The sequence below is a fragment of the Sorex fumeus genome, unplaced genomic scaffold (assembly GCF_029834395.1).
Source record: "Sorex fumeus unplaced genomic scaffold, SorFum_2.1 ptg000055l, whole genome shotgun sequence".
Taxonomy (NCBI): Eukaryota; Metazoa; Chordata; class Mammalia; order Eulipotyphla; family Soricidae; genus Sorex; species Sorex fumeus.
The window spans coordinates 10,085,368-10,108,306 of NW_026606112.1; positions in this window are offsets into that span (position 1 = coordinate 10,085,368).

Below are 22,939 nucleotides of genomic sequence, written 5' to 3' on the forward strand. Positions count from 1 at the left end.
TTTTAGAGTCATCGTTTCATCTTTGTACTATTTGAAAGTTTAAGAAGTCACAGATCCACTTAGATTCAAGTACAACATATTATACAAAGGTATTATTGTGTTTAACTTCCAGGGTATAAAAAGCCTATCTCTGAACCACAGTAATGACTGTTTCTTCTAAATACAATTACATTCAGCAAACGTCTTGATTTTCAAGTTTCATCCCATTTTGAATTTGATCCCATCTGGTTATTGCATTGAATTCCATTAAATAAATGTTAGGGGTATGCCAATGAGTTTTCAGAATATGAAGCATTGAAATAAATCCTTCAACACAATTATCTCTAGGAAAACTCACCCTCTTATTAAAATAGGTCCAAGATTTTTTTTACAAAAAATGCTGTATTCTATCAATAATGTATTTGATATAGCATTTAAAGGGATGGTCAGTCAAACAAAAAATAAATTGTTGAAGTTCTGAAATTTAGTCTCACTAAGTTTGGGAGGTTTTGTTTGTTTGTTTGTTTGTTTTCTTTGTTTCCAAGCCTCAGACCAATTCTCAATGATTCACTGCTGGAATTTGGTTGCCAACTTTACATTATTATTATTTTTTTAGTTCCATAGCACTGTGGCACTTCCCTCCCATTGTTCATCAATTTACTTGAGCAGGCACCAGTAACATCTCCATTATGAGAATTGTTGTTAATGTTTTTGGCATATCAAATATGCCATGGGGAGCTTACCAGGCTTTGCCATGCGAGCAGGATACTCTCCGTAGCTTGCTGGGCTCCCTGATAGGGATGGAGGAATTGAACCCGGATTGACCGTGTACAAAGCAAACACCCTACCTACAGCGCTATTGCTCCAGCCAGAAGATGAACAATATTTTCAATGTTTTTTTTTCTGTCAATAACATTTTAGAATTCTTTGAAATTTCTACTGTTGGTTCGGTTAGACCAAATTGGCAGTGTTTCTGCTGAAACAATTTTCTTAACTGTCTTTTCAACATCTCATGGATTTTCTTAGCTTTGAATTCATTAGATAAAATTGATCTTCAAATCTCCTTTCAGTATAAAGGATCTTTAACTACTCTGAATTTCTTTTGACAATCTTCAGGACTAGAGCTTTGAGTTATAAAGCATCCTAATGCCTCGAGATTGATTTCTAGGATCTAGAAAGTAGCACTATAACACTGACCTCCCGTTGTTCATCAATGTGCTCGAGCGGGCACCAGTAACATCTCCATTGAAAGACTTATTGTTACTACTTTTGGCATATCGAATATGCCATGGGGAGCTTGCCAGGCTGTGTGGGTTGGATACTCTCGGTAGCTTGCCAGGCTTTCTGAGAGGGATGAAAGAATCGAACCTGGGTTGGATGCATGCAAGGCAATTCCCTACCCGCTGTGCTATACATCTTGAAATTTTGTGTGGCGAGATTTGCTCTTACACCGTTTCTTAAAAACACTATACTAAATATAGTATACTATACAGTACGTAGTACTATATAGTACACTCTAGTACATTAATATAGTCTTGTACTATACTAAAAGTATTATACTTTAGTATACTAAAGTAGTAAAAGACTAAAGACCTTTTCTTTAGATTATGGTTGCCTAACACTAAATTTCTTTATTTTAGCTTCTTTGGTTAACTTTCCTTTATCAGTTCTTTCCAAAATTTCTCTTTGTTGTCTACTATTGTTTTCTCCTTCAACATAAACTTAATTTTGTATAGGTTAAGCATTACAATTACTGAAGACCAAACCCATATTGACTTTTGTCAAATATCATATTTGTAATCTATGTTTGTATCTAACCATTCCATTCTTTACAAAATTGAAGGCAACATTGGAAAAGACTTGGTTCTTGAATATTTTAATGTGAACATATGAGAAGCTCCTGATAAAAGTTGAGCAGAAGAATGAAATTTTTATTTATTTATTTATTTATTGTGTGTGCCACACATGGAGGGGTTCAGATTATACACTTGGCTTTGTGTTCAGAAATCATGTCCACTGGGCAGAGTTCAGGGAACTATATTTACGTGTGGGATTAAATTTGGGCTGACCTCATGATAGGAATGCATGAAACCCATTATACAATATTTCTGCTCAAAATCATACAATTCTGATAAATTTTAGTGGCAGTTATTCTACCTTTCTTTGAAGATATAAACTCTGCTTTCTTTGAAAAGTTTGTAGTATGCTCTTCTGAAGGCACTAGTTTTCATTCGCAGCTGATTCTTTTCTTGCCATCTTCTATCACCCCTCTTTACATCTAGGCTTAACAAATTCTAGAAAATATCTATGAGAAAGTTTGATAATATGTTTTTCCCCATAATTTTGATTTCCTATTTATAAGAAGGTTGGAAATATATCTAAGTTATAAGTTAAGAATGTTTGATAATGGCGGAGGAACACAGTTAGATCACATTAACTTTATTGGTTTTGAACCCTTAAAAGGAATTCTAGATGTAATGTTGTGACTTGAGCTATTGAAAGAGGACAAGGGGTATGACTCAAATGGTATAACACATGCATTCCTTGTTTGGGTAACAGATATGGGTGTGGATAATGGGCATTATCTGTCTGGATAGTATGATAAATCTACAATAACCAACAAAGGAAACTGTTTAAAAATGCATAGTTTTTCTATTTTTTAACTCAAATAGGAATGAAAAGTTTGTCAGCTCTAAACAAACTCAAATATCAGAATTTCCTTCATATGATGAAAGAAATCCAATGATTAGGGAGAATGGGATGTTGGAGTGGAAATAATTGTTTATTTATTTTTAATTTGTTTATTTTTTAGTTTATTTGGGGTGCCACTATTGCAGAGATCCAGGTTTTTGCTCCCTTGATGTTTAGAGAATATTCCTGGAAGCAGTATGCATGGCACCAACATCAAACCAATACAAAGTTTATTGTTTAGCTTATAGACCTACCTATCTGGGCTAGGTGTCCAATTATTATTGAATTATCTTTCACCAACTATGGGAGGGACTAGAGGACACTCGTTTCATCACAGCTGTGAGGGAGCTACAGCACCCTAAGTACTGTGGGTCACCTATTTCTGAGTCACAAAAAAATCACAGTGGAAAATGCTGTCAGTGTCTAATAGACAAAATGAAGTTAAGATAATTCCATAACTGTGTATTAGGAATAAAATGACAGTATTCAGTCAAAACTCAATGTGGGCACAGTTACCAAATTAGATGTCAGAGTCAGAGAGGCAATAAGAATATTGTGAGTTGAAGAGACAATTCTATTATCTAGTTGACTACATTCAAAAGTATAATAAAGAGAAAAACACCCAAATTCTGAAATAATCTGTATAAGAAGAAAAATTCTAGAACAGATGAAGAAAATTATGACAAAACATAAAAATCAAGCCATGAAATCTTTATTTACAAAATTCTTGAATGAAAAAGAAGTCACATTCTTTGAATAAAGGAACCCACTAAACTGTCCAAAATTAATAATACAAATCATTCTCCCTTGTTTCTCTTTAGGAAACTACATGCTTTTGATACTGTCTTTGTGTATCAAGGAAAAGAAATAATCAGATTTTCCAGAGTTTCTGGATACTGACTAGTCCAAAATGACATCAATTCCAGAGTCCCAAATGTCAGTATGCTTAACAGAGGAGGAATCTTATAGACATTGCCTTTTGAAATGAAGATGTCTGGATTCCCAATGACAACATGAGGTGATTTTTCTCACTAACCAAGCAGAAAATCTAGAAAAGTAAAAAGTTATGGAAAGCTTATTGAATTTTATTTCTAGCTCAGAAGTGAAGGCTAATGAGTGAACTGGGGAATGATTCTTCTTTCCTTAGTCACTGAAGTTGGCAAATTTTCTTGAACTGTGAAACTCCAAACAGATCAGTATGACTAGTAGTTATATGTGATTATTTTTGTTTATTGACATTTAACAAGTTTATTCTAAGAAAACTAATTATTGAATAGATTCATTTCAGCTCTAGTCACTCAAATTGAAGAGTAATAAATCTGAAAAACTGCATTGAAAATATACTAATGGAGTGCTAGTGCAAGAATTTGCACTTGTGTTGTATACAGCCAACCCAAATACTATCCTAGCACTGTTTATGGTATCCTGAGCACTATCAGGAACTAGTCCTGAGCACAAAGCCCAGAGTTAGTCTTAAACAATACCACATGTGGCCCAAACCACCCTGAAAAAAAACACACAGAGTAAAAAATACTTTATTTCTTGGGAGGATACAAAGTTTTGTTACCAAGTTTTGACCACTCCAGCAATACTTTAGAGTTTCCTCAGTCTTTTCTGTCTCCCTTGCCTGAAAACTGCTTTTCTCAAGAATACTCAGAGGCCATCAGTGCAAATGTTAAAGTTCTTAGGGCCTACATGGCTACACTCTGTGAATTCTGAGAACCATTAGGTGCTGCGATCAAACTGTATTCATCAGCACACAAGGCGTGTACTATCTCTGAGGTCTCTGAAAGTACTAATTATTAATTATTCAACGATGATGTTTTAAAAGGGAACATCATATATATATATATGTTTTATCTAAATAAATAACTATAAATAGTTAAATATTACATAAATTTTAAAGTGGCAGCATGCCTAAATAAACTATAGTTATATTAACTGTTTAAAACAATGTTTTAATTGGTCACGGGCACGGTCCTCCCGTTGTTGATTGATTTGCTTGAGTGGGCCCAGTAACGTCTCCATCATGAGACTTGTTACTGTGTTTGGCATATCGAGTATGTCACGGGTAGCTTGCCAGGCTCTGCCGCGCCGGCGAGATACTCTCAGTAGCTTGCTGGGCTCTCTGAGAGGGGTGGAGGAATCGAACTTGGGTTGGCCATGTTGGCTGCGTGCAAGGCAAATGCCCTACCGCTGTGCTATCACTCCAGCCCCATGTTTTAATTAAAATATATTATAATATTCAAATGAACAATTGTGTCAATTTATTTCATAGGTTGAATGATTGTTTTGATTTTTTCACTTCTATTCTTCAAAGAAAAAGATTTTTCTACTCAGACCATATCAGAATTGTGCATCTGTTGAACCCATAAGAATTGGCTGCTCCAGAGTTTCATTCTCATATCTCCAGTATAGGTTCATTGGTTCTCTTAGTATTTTCTGATTTCTTCAGCTCTTCAGAAGAAGATGTTAACAAGAGTGTCTTATAATCACAGTGAAGTATCTTAGATAGTCTCAGAGTACTGAAGACAACTCGTGAAATGAGCCACCTAAAGAATAGGAATACTGTTTAGTACACCAAGATACTAGTTTAAAATTTTGAAAAGTATGTTCTCAAGTAAAATTGAAAAAGAAGTAGATAGTACTTGAAAAACTGGAAATCAACAGTCAGATAGCTAATCAGATTTAAACTATCTTCCCATTTTCTGTTTAAGTCCCCTCTAAGGGTAAAGAAAATCACCTAAGCCTTTTAAAATAGAACACAAAATTTATCATATTCGTAAAAAATTACCAAGCACCTTAAGAAAAGAGGTCATGTATAAAACATGTAAAGCAAAAAATATACACAGTTTGGAGGTATCTAAAATTAAGAAAGAGTTCAAATGTAAAAATATGTGTGAATTTTCAGATTAAGAAAAAGAATGCTCACATACATAATTTCTGCAGATAAATAAAATTAAAATTTATTAAGTGAATTGAAGATCATAAACTAAAATAGTGCGAACCAAAATGTGCTGTGACCATATTCTTAATAAAAATAAACTTCTTCAGTTAAATACAGTAAAAAGATTGCAATCATCAGAGAGAACTCTAAAGCTGTTCAAAAGAGGAGAGTTGATTAGTGTTTTTAAATATAACTGCTTTAGCGTTAGCCTGGATTTGTTAGCATCTATGAACTAAAGAAATTGCTAAAAATTATTAGTGAACATTTATATTTATATGAATACATATGTTGTTAATCCAGTCTGTAATTTAACTTTATAAAAATGTTTCAGAACAAATATACAGTTTTGAATATTTATTCGAATGTTTTAAGAGCCTTAGTAAGGTGTATTTTTCAAGTGTGGTTTATCGTTCAATTCTCAATGTAAGTCAAATCTCAATAAAGGAAAAAAATTAAAGAGAAAGTTTAAAATAAAACAGAAAAACATTCGCAAAATAACCACAGAAGTTATGATGCTAATGGTAAATATCAAGGTTAATTACAAAAATAAAAAAAAACTCTTAACTAAATTTAAAAAATGAATAAATTAATGATTTATTTAATTTTCATGATGTGAATTATTGTTTTATATTCCCATGCACTAAAATGATAATTTTAGTAAGAAGTAGATTCATTTATGTAACATCTGGTATCAGGAAGATATAAAAGATAAAATTATTTAAGTATAATTTGCTCACATTAGTTACTTTACTAAACCTAGTTTGTTAGTTCTGAACTTAGTTTTTTAAAACAAACTATATTTTCTGTGCTATAAAACTACCCTCAGTGCAATATAAATTTAATATTTTATATTAAATAAAATATTTTATATTTTAATATGTACATAATATTTTATATTAAATAAATTTAATATTTTATATTAAATTTATTGTTAACTTTAATGATGATTTATTATTAAAATGTGGATAAAACAGTCTATATAAATACTATAGCATAAATGAAGTGATCAAGATATGATAGATTCTTTCAGTCTTTTTAAATGTTTTAAATAATTACTAGATTTTGTTTACTTGATTATAAAGTGTCCTATGGGGTTTTGGTAATGAAGTAAATCTGTAAGACTAAGGATGACATGCTGAGTTATTAAATTAGACTCAAATTAAATTTTGAGTACATCTTCACTTGACTTTGGCACTATGAGAGTTTATTAAGCTCAGAATATGTTCAAGATTATTTTAAAAACCCTTTGAAGAATGTAATATATAAATGTATATATACGATTCGTTCTTTTCTTTGGAACTTGGTCTCCCTTTTTTAATTTTGCTGTGTTATTGATATTGAATAAAATGTGGAGTCTCAAAATTTTTCAGCAACAATCTTGTAGGACAGTAATACTCTTAAAATTCATATTTTATTATTTAAAATATATATTATAATTTTAATAATTTTATAATTTATATATAATTCTTATGTATCTCAGGGAATGGAGAGTTTATACTGATGTGCAATCTGCCCACTTTCCTTTATTTTTTGTTTTGTTTGTTTTGAATTATATTTGTGATCATCTTTGTTTCTTAATTATATTTGTTATATATACTTATATTTCTCATTTTATTGTCACTTTAAAAAATAGTTAATTACCAATTATTAAGCATCTGGAAACATGCTCAGGAATCATGGTCAGAAAATCTATTATAAAGCCTTTATTTCTGAAGAAAATATACCGGTTATATTTAAAGATCACAGACCCCATCACTTTCTGAACATGTCACAAAGCAGAGTGCAAGGAAGTGCAAATATACAAGGTGAAAACCACATTCATAAATGCCAGGGGCCTCCAGAAGGGAAGTGTGAATAGTAGGAGAGCAAGAAACATCTGCTTAAAATAATCTTGAATGTATTTGTGAAGGAGCTGGATTTTAAAAGAGACTGAAAAATATCAAGTGGGCAAAAATCACATGCACAATGGTGTCTAGCACTATCTTACAAGTGCCATCTGTTTGTTGAATTAGTGACAGGTGGTAATGAGCAAGTGATTTATAGATAAAATCACTAAAGGAAGTCAGGTTTGAGTAGGAATTCTAGAATGAGAAAACAAAAGTAAGAGGTGAGAGTGAGGGATTTGGGGAAAATTCCAAAATCTTAGAATTGTCTGCATCGATTTTGTATTATTTTATAATCAAAGTTTTAATATCATGATGGCATCTGAAAGGTCCAGAGCTTTGTTGTTGGATTACACTGGGTTGTCTTTGTCTCCTTCAGGGAGCTTAAGGTCTATTGAGCCACTCCTACACTAGTGCAATCGAGGCACAACTAATAATTCTACAGTGCTTTTCTCTTTCCTTTATGTCATTTGTATTGTTTATTTAGCAAAGTCCTTTAGGTACAGAGACAGGAAGACAATTGATGTCATACTATGTAACAAGGGAGTTAATTGACTCCAAAATATTTACTACTGGGCATTTATATTTACTTGACTTAAGCCTTAGTTGCCTTTAGTTACTAGTACTCCAAGAGCAGGGTCCTTGTTTAATCTCCAGCTGGCTGGGGAGGGCACGGGGGGCTCTTCCTCTTGTCACCAGGGTTCTGTGGTCTCAGGCCACTCCCCCACTCAGGATGGGTTGATGCCATATGCGGACGAAGGAAGAAGCAAGAGCCAAGCAGGTTAGTGATCAGTTGCCATTCATTCCATTCTCCCCAGGCACCTGTTCCAGTCTCTATGAACCCCCCCCCCCCCCAGCAATCTAGCCTCACACTGCCCCTCATTCCAATCTCCTCCTGTCTCTTCTGCTCATCTCTCCACTCTCCAACTCGCAGCCACGTCCCTTGTCTCTCCACATGCCTGATCTAGCATTCTTCCCCTACACTTTCTCTCTCTGCCCCCCTTACTAGTGTCGCTGTACTCCATCTTCCTGTCCTGGTCTCTCTCCCTCCAAGTGTATGCTCCTCTTTCTTCCCCTTCTTTCTCTGTCCCTCTTGCTAGTTTCCCTACACTCCATCTTTCTGCCTTGGTCTCTCTCTCCCATCTCTCCAACCCTCCAGTCTATCCCCAACTCTCTAGCATTGGGGGTAGACACTCTGGTAACAAAATCAACATAAGAAAGCTATTCCTTTGCTCATGGGCAAAATACCACTTAAGGTGTTTTTCTCCTTTCCTTAGCCCAATGACTTAATTAATATATAAATTAACATCTTAATTCTACTTCATAATATTAGTTATTTTTTATGGACGCAGTAAGAGATACACTGAGCTTGTCGGGTGGCTCTCCTGGAAACATCTCACAACAGACTCAGGCTACAGTGCTCAGGCTGGATTAATCTTTCCTAACACTAGCAGAGTTCAAATCTAGTTATTGCTTTTTTGGATCATGACAGCACTTGTTCATGATCATGCTCTTAACTTATAATTAAGCATTATGACACTTTGTGCAGTTTCATTTTGGTGCCAGTGTAGCACATAGGTCACAGCTTGCTCTGGGTCCATACAGTTCCTCATTGCGACCCTGTTTTTGGGATGCTAGGAAGTAAGGGCAACTGAGGCTTAAGTTGAGAGAACAGAGTTCCAGAGGTAATATTATCTGGAGTCAATTGACTCCCAAGTTACAAAAGCATAGCGTTAACTGTCTTCTTGTGCCCATACGAAAAGGACATTGCTCTGAATTAACTATGCAGAGGACTTATGGAGAAGAGAAAAACAACATTTATAAGTAAACAGAGCACAAAGAAAGAGGTTACAAATAAACACGGGCGTAATTCAATAAAACTAAGCTCCCTTTGGTAAGACAGAAAGGACAAACCAATGTTATCCTACAGGTCCTGATGAAGGACTAATGGACCCAAAAAAGAGGTAACTGAATAAGGACCCTGCTGGGGTTAGGAAGACTAACCTGTTCTGAGGACTGTGGTCTGGAATATACAGTGAGATGTCCTTAGGAAGAACCAAACTTTAAGCTTAATATATCTCTTACTGTGCTAATACAACATGCCATTGCTAGAAATATTATAAGAAGTAAATTTACTATGACTATTTAAGTGGAATACTAGCTGAGGAGAAAGCTATACACCCAATGAAATCCCGCCTTTGGACAGACCTCTTAGTAATGTTGCAAAAACTCCTTAGATGAGATTTGTCCTTGAGAAGGACTGTCCTTTACCCCTTTGTTGATTTGTTAATGTTCAACCCCACCTTTGTATCCTCACTCTATCTGATTCTTATATAACTGCACTGTAAGGAGCTGGTGGGGGAGTTGCAGAGTGAGACAGAGACTGAAGAATGGAGGAGCCTGAAGGCAATGGAGTAAAATGGAAGATAGAGGCAAGAGACTACAAGAAAAAAGATAATAGATAAAAGGAATACAATGCATCGTATGACTGAAATGTAAGCACGGAAGTTTAAAAGTCTGTAACTGTACCTCACAGTGATTCATTTAAAAATAAATTTAATAAAATAAATAAAAATAAAAATGTCACTGTCACTGTCATCCTGTTGTTCATCCATTTGTTTGAGCGGGCCCAGTAACGTCTCCATTGGAGACTTTGTTGTTACTGTGTTTGGCATATCGAATACATCACGGGTACCTTGCCAGGCTCTGCTGTGCGGGCGAGATACTCTCGGTAGCTTGCCAGGCTCTCCGAAAGGGGCGGAGGAATCGAACTTGGGTCAGCCATGTTGGCTGTGTGCAAGGCAAAAGTCCTACCACTATGCTAGGGAAAAAGAATAACGAATACAACTGCAGGAGACTAGAGACTAGGAGATAGAGACTGAGGAAAATAGAGGCAGGAGACTGAAGGGGAAGACAAAGACTTGGGGATAGAGAACACACCAAGAGAGACTTACAGTGAAGACTAGATGCTGAAGAGTAAATGTTGAGAAGGAGGTTGACCATGAGATGCTGAAGACGAGGGGGAGAACTGAGACTTTGGAGACTTTGAGGTCTGCAAAGAGACTTGGGTGATGGAACTCTGATGACCGGGTCTACAGCTGTAACAATGACTACGACAGCACAGTAAAGGAAGAGACCTGTCCTTTGCCAGTCTCCAGAAGAGCCTGGGGAAGTGGCTCCCAGTCAACCAAATTCCACCGCAGCTTCTTACCCATGAGTGGGCCCACTACTGAAAACCTTCCTTTCCATCCTTTATCGTCTTTCTTCATTGTGTCTTGTGGTGTTGTGAAAACTCACACTTTGTGATTTTTTTTTTGGTTGGCTTTGGGGTCTTTATATATATATATATATATATATATATATATATATATATTGCATCATATGGCTCTCTCTCTCTCTCTCTCTCTCTATATATATATATATATATATATATAGGCTGGAGCGATAGCACAGCAGGTAGGGCATTTGCCTTGCAAGCGGTCAACATGTTAAACTGGCGTGATGTGTTCGATATGCCAAACATAGTAACAATTGTCACAATGGAGACTTCACTGGGCCTGCTCGAGAAAATCAACGAACAACGGGAGGACAGTGACAATGACAGTGATTATATATCCATATCTATCTATCTATATATGTATATATATGAAATATAGCATCTCCATTGTGAGACGTGTTACTGTTTTTGGCATATCGAATATACAATGGGGAGCTTGCCAGGCTCTGCCATGTGGGTGGGATACTCTCGGTAGCTTGCCGGGCTCTCCAATACAATAATGTATACTATATTATAAACTGTAGCACTGCACTGTCCTCCCATTGTTCATTGATTTGCTCGAGTGGGCCCAGTAATGTCTCCATTGTGAGACTTGTTACTCTGTTTGGCATATTGAATACGTAATGGGTAGCTTGCCAGACTTTGCCGCGCGGGCAAGATACTCTCGGTAGCTTGCTGGGCTCTCTGAGAGGGGCAGAGAAATTGAACCTGGCTAGGCCAGGCGGCTGCATGCAAGGCAAAAGTCCTACCACTGTGCTATCGCTCCAGCCCTATTATATTACATATAAGTGCATTACATTAAATATATTGTATCAAATATACATTTCATATTTATATTATGTATAATGAATTTATAGTGTATAATAATTATATTTCATACATGTTCCAATGTGGTACTCAGTCCATCATCTTAGCTCTGACCTTACAGGTATACCCTGGCAGGGCTCTGCGTACTTTAGGGGTTTTGGGTATCAAGCCTCAGTTCAGTTATGTGCAAGGAAGCATTCTACCCACTCTGCATTCTCTCTGACCCTGTGATGGTTTTTCAATTTGAATGGAATTTGAACCAATATTTCATAAATAATGGTTTAACTCCCTTTAGGATCCTGATATAGTACTAAATTATATAAATTCAATAGTGAATAAAACATGATACATTAGTCAAGTAATTTAAAATAGATAGGACTAAATAGATATATAAACAAATTAAATATAAGGTTCAGTGTGCAAAATTTTGCTGGATGTAACAAGGTTACATAAGTAACTAAAGATTTACCATAAAGCAGATAGATTAAAGTATATTTTGTAGAAGACTTTTTTTTATGAAAGTGTCAGAGAGATGGAGGCTAAATCAGTTGAATTAAGTAAGTGATTCTCTAGTCTGAATCTTACAAATATTAACTGCTGGTTCAACTAGTATATGAAATTTAAAGAAGTTAGATTTATTAAAAGAGTCGTCTTTCAAATTAAATTTTTGAAATCAGGTGGTGAGATAAAAACTCAATGTTATGAGAAGAAGATTTGATCAGTGTTAGCATTTCTGGATGACATAGTTGTTATAAAATGAATTAGAATTAGAGGAAGTGTGTGTATATGTGTGCTTTACCAGATTCAGACTCAAGGCATGACAGTTAAAACACACTTACTATATCAATGAGCTACATTTCCAGACCTGAAAGAGAATTCCAAATTGTTAAGTGCCTTTAATGCAATTTCATAATTTAAATTATTATTTTATATTATTAATGTTTATGGTAAACGGTTACAAGAATGTACAGAAAAAACATTTTCATCTCTCTTTGTATGATGTTTTATAAAACTATTTGTCATTCATTTTTATGAAGGTGATATTTATTTATTTCTATTTTAATTTGCACTGAGATCATGTTGTGCTTTGTTCAATTAAGTATAACAGAGATTTGTTTTCCAGAAGCCTTAAATATTTAACTCTTTTCTCTAACTGTTCTGGGGTTGCCATTAGTGTAACCCCCTTTTTCTTTAATCAAAGTTACTTGGGAAATGGAAAGTGAATTTTGGCCAACAGTCAGAGCCAATTAATAACAACATGAGTGAAACCTTCAAAGATCATCAATTTTCACTAATGTCATCAGGTCATTGAAATCAAATCACCTAGAAAAGAATAACAAAAGAACCATGCAGCTCCCCAAAATGGTAGCAGTTTAAATGGACACATTTATCAATTATATTTAGTTTCAATGTACCAATATTGACACTATATGTGGAACTGGTGTAAAACTGGGTTAGAAATAGGGCAGTGAGATATGATATTTAGATTGTGGTTGGTACATTGATGTGAGACACGTAATTTTGTGGGAAGTATTGAGAATGATTTTGAGTTAGTGTTGAACTTTTCAATGATTTTTTTTAATCATGAAGAATCAATATTATTTGGTTGATATTAAAAAGTGGAATACAATGATCAGTATCAAAGACAAGATGTATGTATCTGGAAAGCAATATTAAAGAAGTAAAAAGAAGATAAAGAAAACATAGCAGGGAGAAAAGAGCCTCCAATTATTTTGATAAGAAAACACAGATGGGGTATGATGTAATTAAAGGGGGAGTCTAATGTGAATATGAAAAGAATTCAAGCACTTAAAATGTAAATCTAGGAGCTGGAGCGATAGCTGAGCAAGTAGGGTGATTGCCTTGTACACAGCTCCCCTGGGTTTGATTTCCAGCATCCCATATGGTCCCCCGAGCACCGGCAGGCGTAATTCCTGAGTGCATGAGCCAGGTGTAATGCATCACTGGGTTTGACGCAAAATGCAAAAATAAAATAAAATAAATGTAAATCTAGACATTGACTGGAGTTGGTATTGCATCCAAGATTGCTGAGAATAGATGTTCCTTGAGTGTTTTGGAGTTTGGAGAATAAGTTCCTACTATCTGATGAATATGTGTCCATTATTCATGGAAGTGATAAAAAGGAAATATAGCGAAGAATTAGGGCTCAGTATTATCACAATAATCATAATGTGTACTCTTATTACCCTTCACTATTTTGTTTATAGGAAACAATTCACTTACAAGGACATTTCCAAATAGTGTGTGTGATATGCTCTAACTCCTGTCTAACCAACACAAAATACCACAATTCCTTTAAACCTAAACCTGCATCCCACATTTATTTTTCACATAATTTCATGTACCATTAATTTTTTATTGTTCATCTATAAGGTAGTATTATTATTATAAAGAATTTGTCCAGCAATATTCTTTTTTCAACACCCCACATAGAAGTGGGATAGATGCTTACTACCAATAATACAGGGAATCATGTGACAAGGAAAGTTTCCAGGCTAACCTACTTAAAGTGTATATGCTTTCACTTTGCTCTTCCTTTTTCTTCTCAATAACTAGTCTACAATAACAGAAATGGAGGATCTGGACTGAGAGAACAGCGGGTAGGGCGTTTGCCTTGCACGCGACCGACCCGGGTTTGATTTCCAGCATCCCATATTGTGCCCCGAGCACCCCCAGGAGTAACTCCTGAGTCCATGAGCCAGGCGTAAACCCTGTGCATCGCCGGGTATGACTCAAAAAGCAAAAAAAAGAAAAAAAATAACAGAAATGGAGAGTTCAGAAATGGGTGAAGTTTACTTCCTGAATTTCTCAAGAAAGGAAAATATACACTGGCTAAGAATGAACTCCTATTTTATTATTTTTAATATTATAGTAGCAAGGCATTATACATATCAATATCAATATTGACAATCAAAAGAGTTAAATAATAATTTGTTAAGTGACATTGAATTTGTACTTAGTGTGCATGCAATAGGCAAAATTAACCTTAGGTAATACAACATAAATCTGTTGCTCTTATGTTTAAATACAGAACTCTGCCTTATTGAGTTTGCATCTTCAAGGAACTGGTTGGAATATATGCATATGTATAGTCTTGTCATAGAAAGTTTGTTCACAGAAAGGTGTTACATGGAATATACAAACTTAAAAGCAATTATTTGGTTTTAAATCAAGCAAAACATTGAGGTATTATATTTCCCAAATATAAAAGATGTTTTTTACATGACAGAAAATATACTGCAGGGGCCAGTGTAATAGTGCAGAGTTAACAAATTTCCCTTGCATGTGGCCAACCCAAATTTGATCTCCAGCATTGCATGTGGTTCTCTGAGTATAGTCAAGATTTATCCTAAACACAAAGCTAAGGATAAGTCCTGAGTAATCCGGGGTGTATCACAAAATCACATACACCACAAGATACTGGAATATTTTTTTGGCATGTAGCCGATGAAACATATCAATTAAGGAAATATATAAACACTAAATCACAGATCATATTAAGATACAATAGTTATATGGCACCCTGAAATTTCTTTGCAATTTTTGAACAGAGGCTCATAAAGAAAATAAATAAAATAAGTAAATATATAAATAAGTAATAAAGGTAGACGTGTTATGTCTTTGGAAAAGTAGTGGTGTTTATTGATACATGAAATAAACTTTCTCCTATCATTATTTTTATATGTTTCTTCTTTTTTATTCATTTTTGGGACACATCCAATATCACAACTTACTTCTACCTCAAGGATCACTCTTGCACAAAAATTTGTAAATCTACAACTGTACTTCATGGTGTTTCACTAATAAAAATCTTAAAAAAAAAACAAAAAGGATCACTCATGATAGTGTTTGAGGGACCATATGTGGTGCTGGAAATAAAAGCAACTGTCCTGACCACTGTACTACCTCCTTCAGTATTATATTTGAATATGTTTAAGATTTATGTAAATTATACAAACATTCTTTCATACCAAATACTTCTAAATTGGTAAGTATAAATGATTTTCTTGAACAAGGTAAAGAATATTCACTTTGGAAAAAAAAAGTGTGTATCATGAAAAGAATACTGCCCTCCCTCAGATTTTATTTCTTGTCCCTAAACTCAGATGCATGGCTACAATTGTCAAACAAAATCTGTGACTGTACAAAGAACTCTCAGTAATATAATCAGCAGAAAATGATGAAAACATAATCACAAAATATATAGCCAGAGGAAAGGATGTGACAAAGCTGACAAGAAAATGGAATCCAACATAACTCTTCTCTGTGAGTGGCATACTTCCAGACAGATAAAAACCAAGAAATAGCAATGTTACTGCCTCCCTTGAGCAATATCATTGTCTTGTGAGTAACAAGAATGACAAACGTTGACTGTGTTCATAGATATGTGATGCTGTAGGGTCTACTATGTATTTTGAAAGGACACAGAGGTGTAACTGACAGCATAAGACAACTTTATATTTCAAGTGTAGGGCAAAAGTTAGGCATGCTTGAGAATATATTTGCAGTCACTTCCAAGGATAAAAGTGAGTAAAATGAAATGAAACAAAAACCATCATAATTAACTGACATAAATTATTTACAACTATTTTCTTTGCATTCATGTACATACTTCCATGATCATAATTAGAAATTTAGAAAATGCATTGGTAATATTATATTATTATATATTTGTTACAGTAAGAGAGATATAGTACGGCTAATAGGGTGCTTGCCTTGCACAAGGCTAAATCTGCTTTTAATTCAGTGCCATGGATGGTACCCTGAGCCCACCAGGAGTAATTCCTGAATACAGAGCCTTAATTGAATTCTCAGAATTGCCTGGAATGGCCCTACATTTTTTTAAAGAATTTTTCTCCTACCATGAACTTGTATAAATGCGTTGTCTAATAATTCATAGCTATTTTTAAGATGCCTATCTACTAGATTTTCTCCACTACTATATGATGCTTTTAATGTTATACTGAAATGTGGCTACAAAAAAACATTGAAAAGAGAATTATAAAACATATTTTAGGATACGCAATTACATTGTAGTCATTAAACAAAAGTATCTATATTATTGTAAACTGATATCAGCTCTAAAATAAATTTTAGAGGAAATTTGAAAGTAGAAAACTATAAGGGCATATTTGAATTTTGCAGTTACATATTGTGGGAAATGAAGTTCAAGAATGCATTAAAAGACACAACTAGAGAAATAGAGCAGAAAAATTATACAATAGTTTAATTTGCAGTTTTTTAAACAAATAAATTTGTGGCAACTTGTTGCAAAGGCTAAAGAAACTAAAACAGCTGCAATTATATGCATGCATATGCATTTACAAATATGTAAACCCATAAATATGTTTTTTGTTTAATTTAAGTACATAATAAATGGTATCCTAGAGGATTAAAAAGCTAATTCCTCTTCAGTTATTTCTCTCAGGGTGTATATTGCATATTAGAACGTGATTTAATTTAAATATTTCAGGCTACCTACAATTTCATTGTTCCTTAGGGCTAACTGACTTCACATCTTCTGATGTTCATTTTGCTCTAGAGATGGTATCTTTGCATTATTCATGTTTTTCTGCAGTTATCTACCCTATGAGAATTTCAATAGCTCTGATTTTGTTTCTGTATGTGTGTGTGTGCTTGTGTATGTGTGTGTGTGTGTGTGTGTGTGTGCATATATGTGTGCTTTAATACTTTTTTGTTTAACTCTGTATGCTATTTTGGAATGAAAGCATCTAATGAACTTTTTTACTAATAGTAGCTACCAACTTAAGTTGGAAGTAGAATTCCGGTTGAATTTTAAATATTTTTTGTAATATTGAGAAGGCTCATTAATATGCCACATTCAGAAAAATTCTAATGGAATTAAAAAGAAAATAATAGCTGTAAAATGAATTATCAAGTTTGAACTACCAATACATTTAGAAAACTGTATCAATAAACTGAGGCTCTTTCCCAGAGAATCTTCTAAAAGACACTCAGAAGATTTCCTAATGAATAAAATGAATAAAAATAAATATATTTTTAAAAACAAAACTCAAATGATGCTTTTCAAACTACTATTCTAAATTATCAGGGCCGGAGCAATAGTACAGAGAATAGGGCATTTGCCTTACACGTGGGAGACCAGGGTTCAATCTCTGTTATCCCATATGGCCCCTCAACTTCACCAGGAGTAATTAATTCCTGAATGTAGAGCGAGGAGTAATCCTTGAGCATTGCCAGGTGTGACCCAAAAAGCCAAAAAAAAAAAAAAAGTCAAATCAATGCATATTTACTTTCAGAGTATACAAGATGGCTTTAAATAAATTGTTAAATTTTGTTTAGTAAGTATTACACAATTCAATAAGTACTTTGAAGAAAGTGCAGTATTCAATATTTCAATATTTCTTTTTAGTGAGGTGTATTTGTGCCACACTGAAAGTGCTCAGGCATTATTCCTGGCTATGTGTTTGAAGTGCTCAGAAGATTACATGCTTTTTGGAAGGGTCAAACAAGGATTAAATATATGCAAATCAAGTGTATTAATCCCTGTGCTATCTCAGGGGCCGATAATTTGACAATATTTCTATGATATTGCATCTCTATTTTCCAGGCATGGCCTTATCAATAGGAATGTCTCAATTCAAGTTGGAATGGGTAATAGAGACATTGAAGCCCTGGTTGACTGAATTCAATACCTACAAAGTTAATGATTTATTAAAATTTATATAATATATTAGTACAATTTTAAGAATATTTGTATTACGGGTCTGCAATAGAAAAGTCACTGTAGAACAAATCAGCAATTATAAAGTTATGTAGATAGGGACGCGTATGTAATGACTCTGTATGTGTGTTAATCAATGTAAACAATATTATAATTTTAGAAAACATTTCCTTGGGCAGGAGTGATAGCACAGTGGTAGGGCATTTGCCTTGCGTGCAGACAGCTCAGCTGAGCCGGGTTCGATTCCTCCGCCCCTCTCGAAGAGCCTGGCAAGCTACCGAGAGTATTCAATATGCCAAACACAGTAACAAGAAGTCTCACAATGGAGACGTTACTGGGCCCGCGCGAGCAAATCGATGAACAACGGGAGGACAGGACAGGACAGGACATTTCCTTATTAAATTTTAGACACGTGATTCTAAGCTAATTTATTTTAAGACAAAATAATATGTGATTTGGGGGCATAAAAAATAAATATTGTACTCACCCCACACTAATATATGCATATGATTTAAAAAAAACTAATTTCCTATACTTTTAACTTGCATCTTACACTTTCATGTTTTAATTCCAGGGGATTTCTTTACAGTTCTATTTGCTGAATTTAGAATTTGTAATAACTGTTTAACTTGATGAAACACCTAATTTCTAAGGGGACTTTGATCTTATAATAGAATGCCAATGATCACATGTATACATATGTGTATATATACAGATAAATACACTATATATACACCTGTATATTTCTAAAAGACAATGAAACGTGATAAATATGCTTACAATTAAACATTGCAAGGGAAAAGAAGCATAACAAATACAAAACGTCATGTCCCTCCTTTCTATTCTGTTTTTTGTCTTTCTTAACACCTTGCCTTTGCCACTGCTGAGACAGAATATGTTCATATCAGAACTGGAGCTTTTCAATTTTTGCTGCTCAGAGGCTATTTAATTTTAATTGCTCCCCAAGCATAGGCCAATTCATGATGGCAAGAGCAGAGCAAGAATCCTTCCCAGATCCTTTGATGTTTGAAGAGCTGCTATTCACATTGCCTCAGGCTTCTATTCCCACATTTGTGAGAAAATGTAACTGAACTGCTCTGTGGTACATATCCAATGTTACTATAACTGAAAATATATTGTGCAGTTTGTTTAATAATTTTAAGCTATCTGAATAATGTTTAAAGTAAGGATATTAAACAGATGTTGCTTTGCTATAAGCATTTAAAATGCCATTAAAAATACATGCTTATAAAAGATTTTCAGTGCTTGAAATAATGAGCTAAACTGAATATACATTGAAAACTCCATATATGTATGTGTAAGTGGAAAGGTGTTTTAAAGAATTATAAGTCTTCTTGTAGTGGAAAATAAAAAAGAATTACTCTACCATATAATGTTCAACACAATATATGTAAAATATACCGAATAATACTAATATATTGTAAAAGCAACGATAATTTCTGAATATATTAATTTCTCCCATATTGTTTAAAAATAAAAATAAAAAATCATACAAATATTTTTCCCACATGCTTATTAAATGTAATACTATATGTATGCCATTTTCATATGCATTTTAAAAAGATCAAAACCAAGTGTAGCTAAATCTCAATTCGGTATGATGAAATAAGTTATTATAATGACATTTGCTAATAATTATTTCTAAGATATAATATTTTTGGTTCTTTTTTGTTTCTGGACCACACCCTGCAATACTCATGGATCCCTCCAAGCAGGAATTTGGGGACAATGATATGCAGGGATCTAACCCCAATCAAGGCAAGTAATCTACTTGCAGTATCTGTGGCCCTCATAATTCTTTTTTAAGTAATGCAAAAAACACAAAAAACATACGATGTCTATTCTTTATTAATTTTTTCACAGTGTGATTATTTTAAGATGCAAAAAGACATTTTTAAAATTGATGGCATTCATGGAGGATGACAAGAAATGATTTAATTCATTGGAGGACTTTTTGACATTAAATTCTAACATATTTTCTATATGTCCATGCCCATCTAACAGGTAAACTCCAAAAGATAAATATCTTAACACATCTGTTTATTTATAATAAAATATAATAGACTATGTCATACAATATATATAATAATATAATTAATAGTATACTTCATATTATATACATTATAAATATACTATATAGTAAATAATGTGTGTCATATAGAAATAGATATAAAATTTAAGCAAACAATATATCTATTGACTCTAAATTAAAATGTTCATTGTATAAAATAATAAAAAAGAATGTCTCAGAACCTGGAGCATCTGCAGTTAGTTAGCCACCCGAATCTCATTGTAATTCATTAATTCATATTATTTAAATGTCCTGAATTATGTCCTGTTTAAATGTCCTATTTATGTCCTCATCAATACACTCGGCTCTTCACACAATACCTGTCTGAATGCAAGTTACCTTCCCAATGGAAAAACAGCAGAACTGTACTACTGTACAAGAAAGGAGATATCCACGACATTGGCAAATATTGCACAATCTGCCTGTTGTCTGTTTCCTATAAGCTGTTCAATCCTATCCAGTCATCCTGAATAGGATTGGCAGAATACTAGATGAAGGACAACCACGCAAGCAAGCCAGGTTCCACAAAGGATTCAGCACGATCGACCATATCCACATGATAATCAAGCTCATTGAATTTTCCAGGGAGTTCAAGATGCCGCTCTGTCTAACATTCATTGATTTAAAGAAGGCCTTTAATTCTGTTGAGACTGAAGTGGTCGTCGAAGCAGAGAATTCAAATTCAATACATCAGGATCCTCAGTGAGCTGTATTTCGGATTCACTACCAGGATCTCACCATTCCACAGAGAAGTGATCATTGATGTCAAGTGAGGGGTTCAGCAGGGTGATACCATTTCACCAAACCTCTTCAGTGCCACCCTCAAGAACGTCATGCAATGACTGGAATGGGAAGGAATGGGAGTGAATATAGATGGTTGGCAACTACACCATCTCCGCTTTGCTGATGACATCGTTCTAGTAAGACCAAACATTAGCCAAGCGGCACAAATGCTGGCCAACTTCGACCATGAGTGTGGAAAGGTTGGAATCCAGCTGAATCTCGCAAAGACAATGTTTATGAGAAACAGTCTCGTTCCTGATGTTCCATTCACCCTCAAAGAACAAACATCTCTGAATGCAACAGTTATGTGTACCTGGGTCGGAAGTCAACCACAAATGACCTGACACCTGACTTGCGCAGGAAGAAGAGGGCTGCTTGGAATGCCTTCAAGAGCGTCGAAGAAATAGCTAAGAGGAAAAAGAACCCCTGGCTCCAGGCACATCTCTTTGATTCCACTATTCTTCATGCATTAACATACACCTCAGAGATCTGGGCCCTATGAAAACAGGATGAGAATGCTATTCGGGTTTCCCAAAGAGGAACTGAAAGAGCTATGCTTGGACTATCACGTTTCCCTCAAATGAGAGAAAGAATCCAGAGTTCCAACCTTTGTCAATGGTCAAGAATCTTGGACACTGTCTTGTTTCCCAAGGTGTCATCGAAAATCAGATCGGCTGGATATTTAATGAGATTTGAGGATGACTGCTGGACTAGAGCTGTTACCAACTGGATTCCACGGGATGTTAAAAGACCATGTGGCTGTCCACCTACGAGATAGTCAGACTTCTTTGTCAAGACCCTGACCGATCGGTTTGAGGCTCTTCATATTCCTAGAATGAGCAGATGCCACTGGGTTACACTAGCACACAACAGGGATGGGTGAAGACATTACTGGCACCTGCTCGAGCAAATCGATGAATAACGGGATGTCAAGTGATCAAGTGATTCAAATGTCAGAAAATAGTGTGAGAATGTAGCACATGATCCAAAATAGTTTTTTCCTGCTTTTCCAGGAAAATTTTGCACAACATAAAGACACATCACTATCAGCATAAACTAGGAATGTGTTTCTATCTCTTTTTTTCATTTTTACTTTTTTATTGAATCACTGTAAGATAGACCCTTACAATATTGTTCATGATTATATTTCAGTGATACTGTATTTCAACACCCATACCTCCACCAGTGTACATTTTCCAGCACCATTGTCTTCAGGTTCCCTCCCATCACCTGCCACCCCCACTTCCTGTCTCCTTGCAGGTGCTTCTCTATCTATCTATCTATCTATCTATCTATCTATCTATCTATTTATCTATCATCTATCTCTCAACTTCTGGGCATTGTGGTTTGCACTATTGATACTGAAATGTTTTTAAGAATATCCTTTAAACTGCCTTTAACACTCAGTTCTTGTCCAGAATGATTATTTTCTGATATTGTTGTCATACTGGTCTCCTCTTTCTCTTATCTACCCTCAGCTCTCCGCATACTTGTTGTTAGTTCCAAATAGTGACCAGTCTCCTTGACCCTGTTTTCCCTGGCTATTGGTCTTATACTATAGAACTATTTTATATACCACGAAATGAATGCAGAAATTCTATATCTGTCCCTCTCATTTTGACTCAATTCATTCAGCATACTTTCCATGCTCATTCATTCATTAATGGTTAATTTCATAACTTTATTTTTCCTGACAGCTGCATAGTATTCCATAGTGTAGATATGCCACAGTTTCTTTATCTATTAGTCTGTT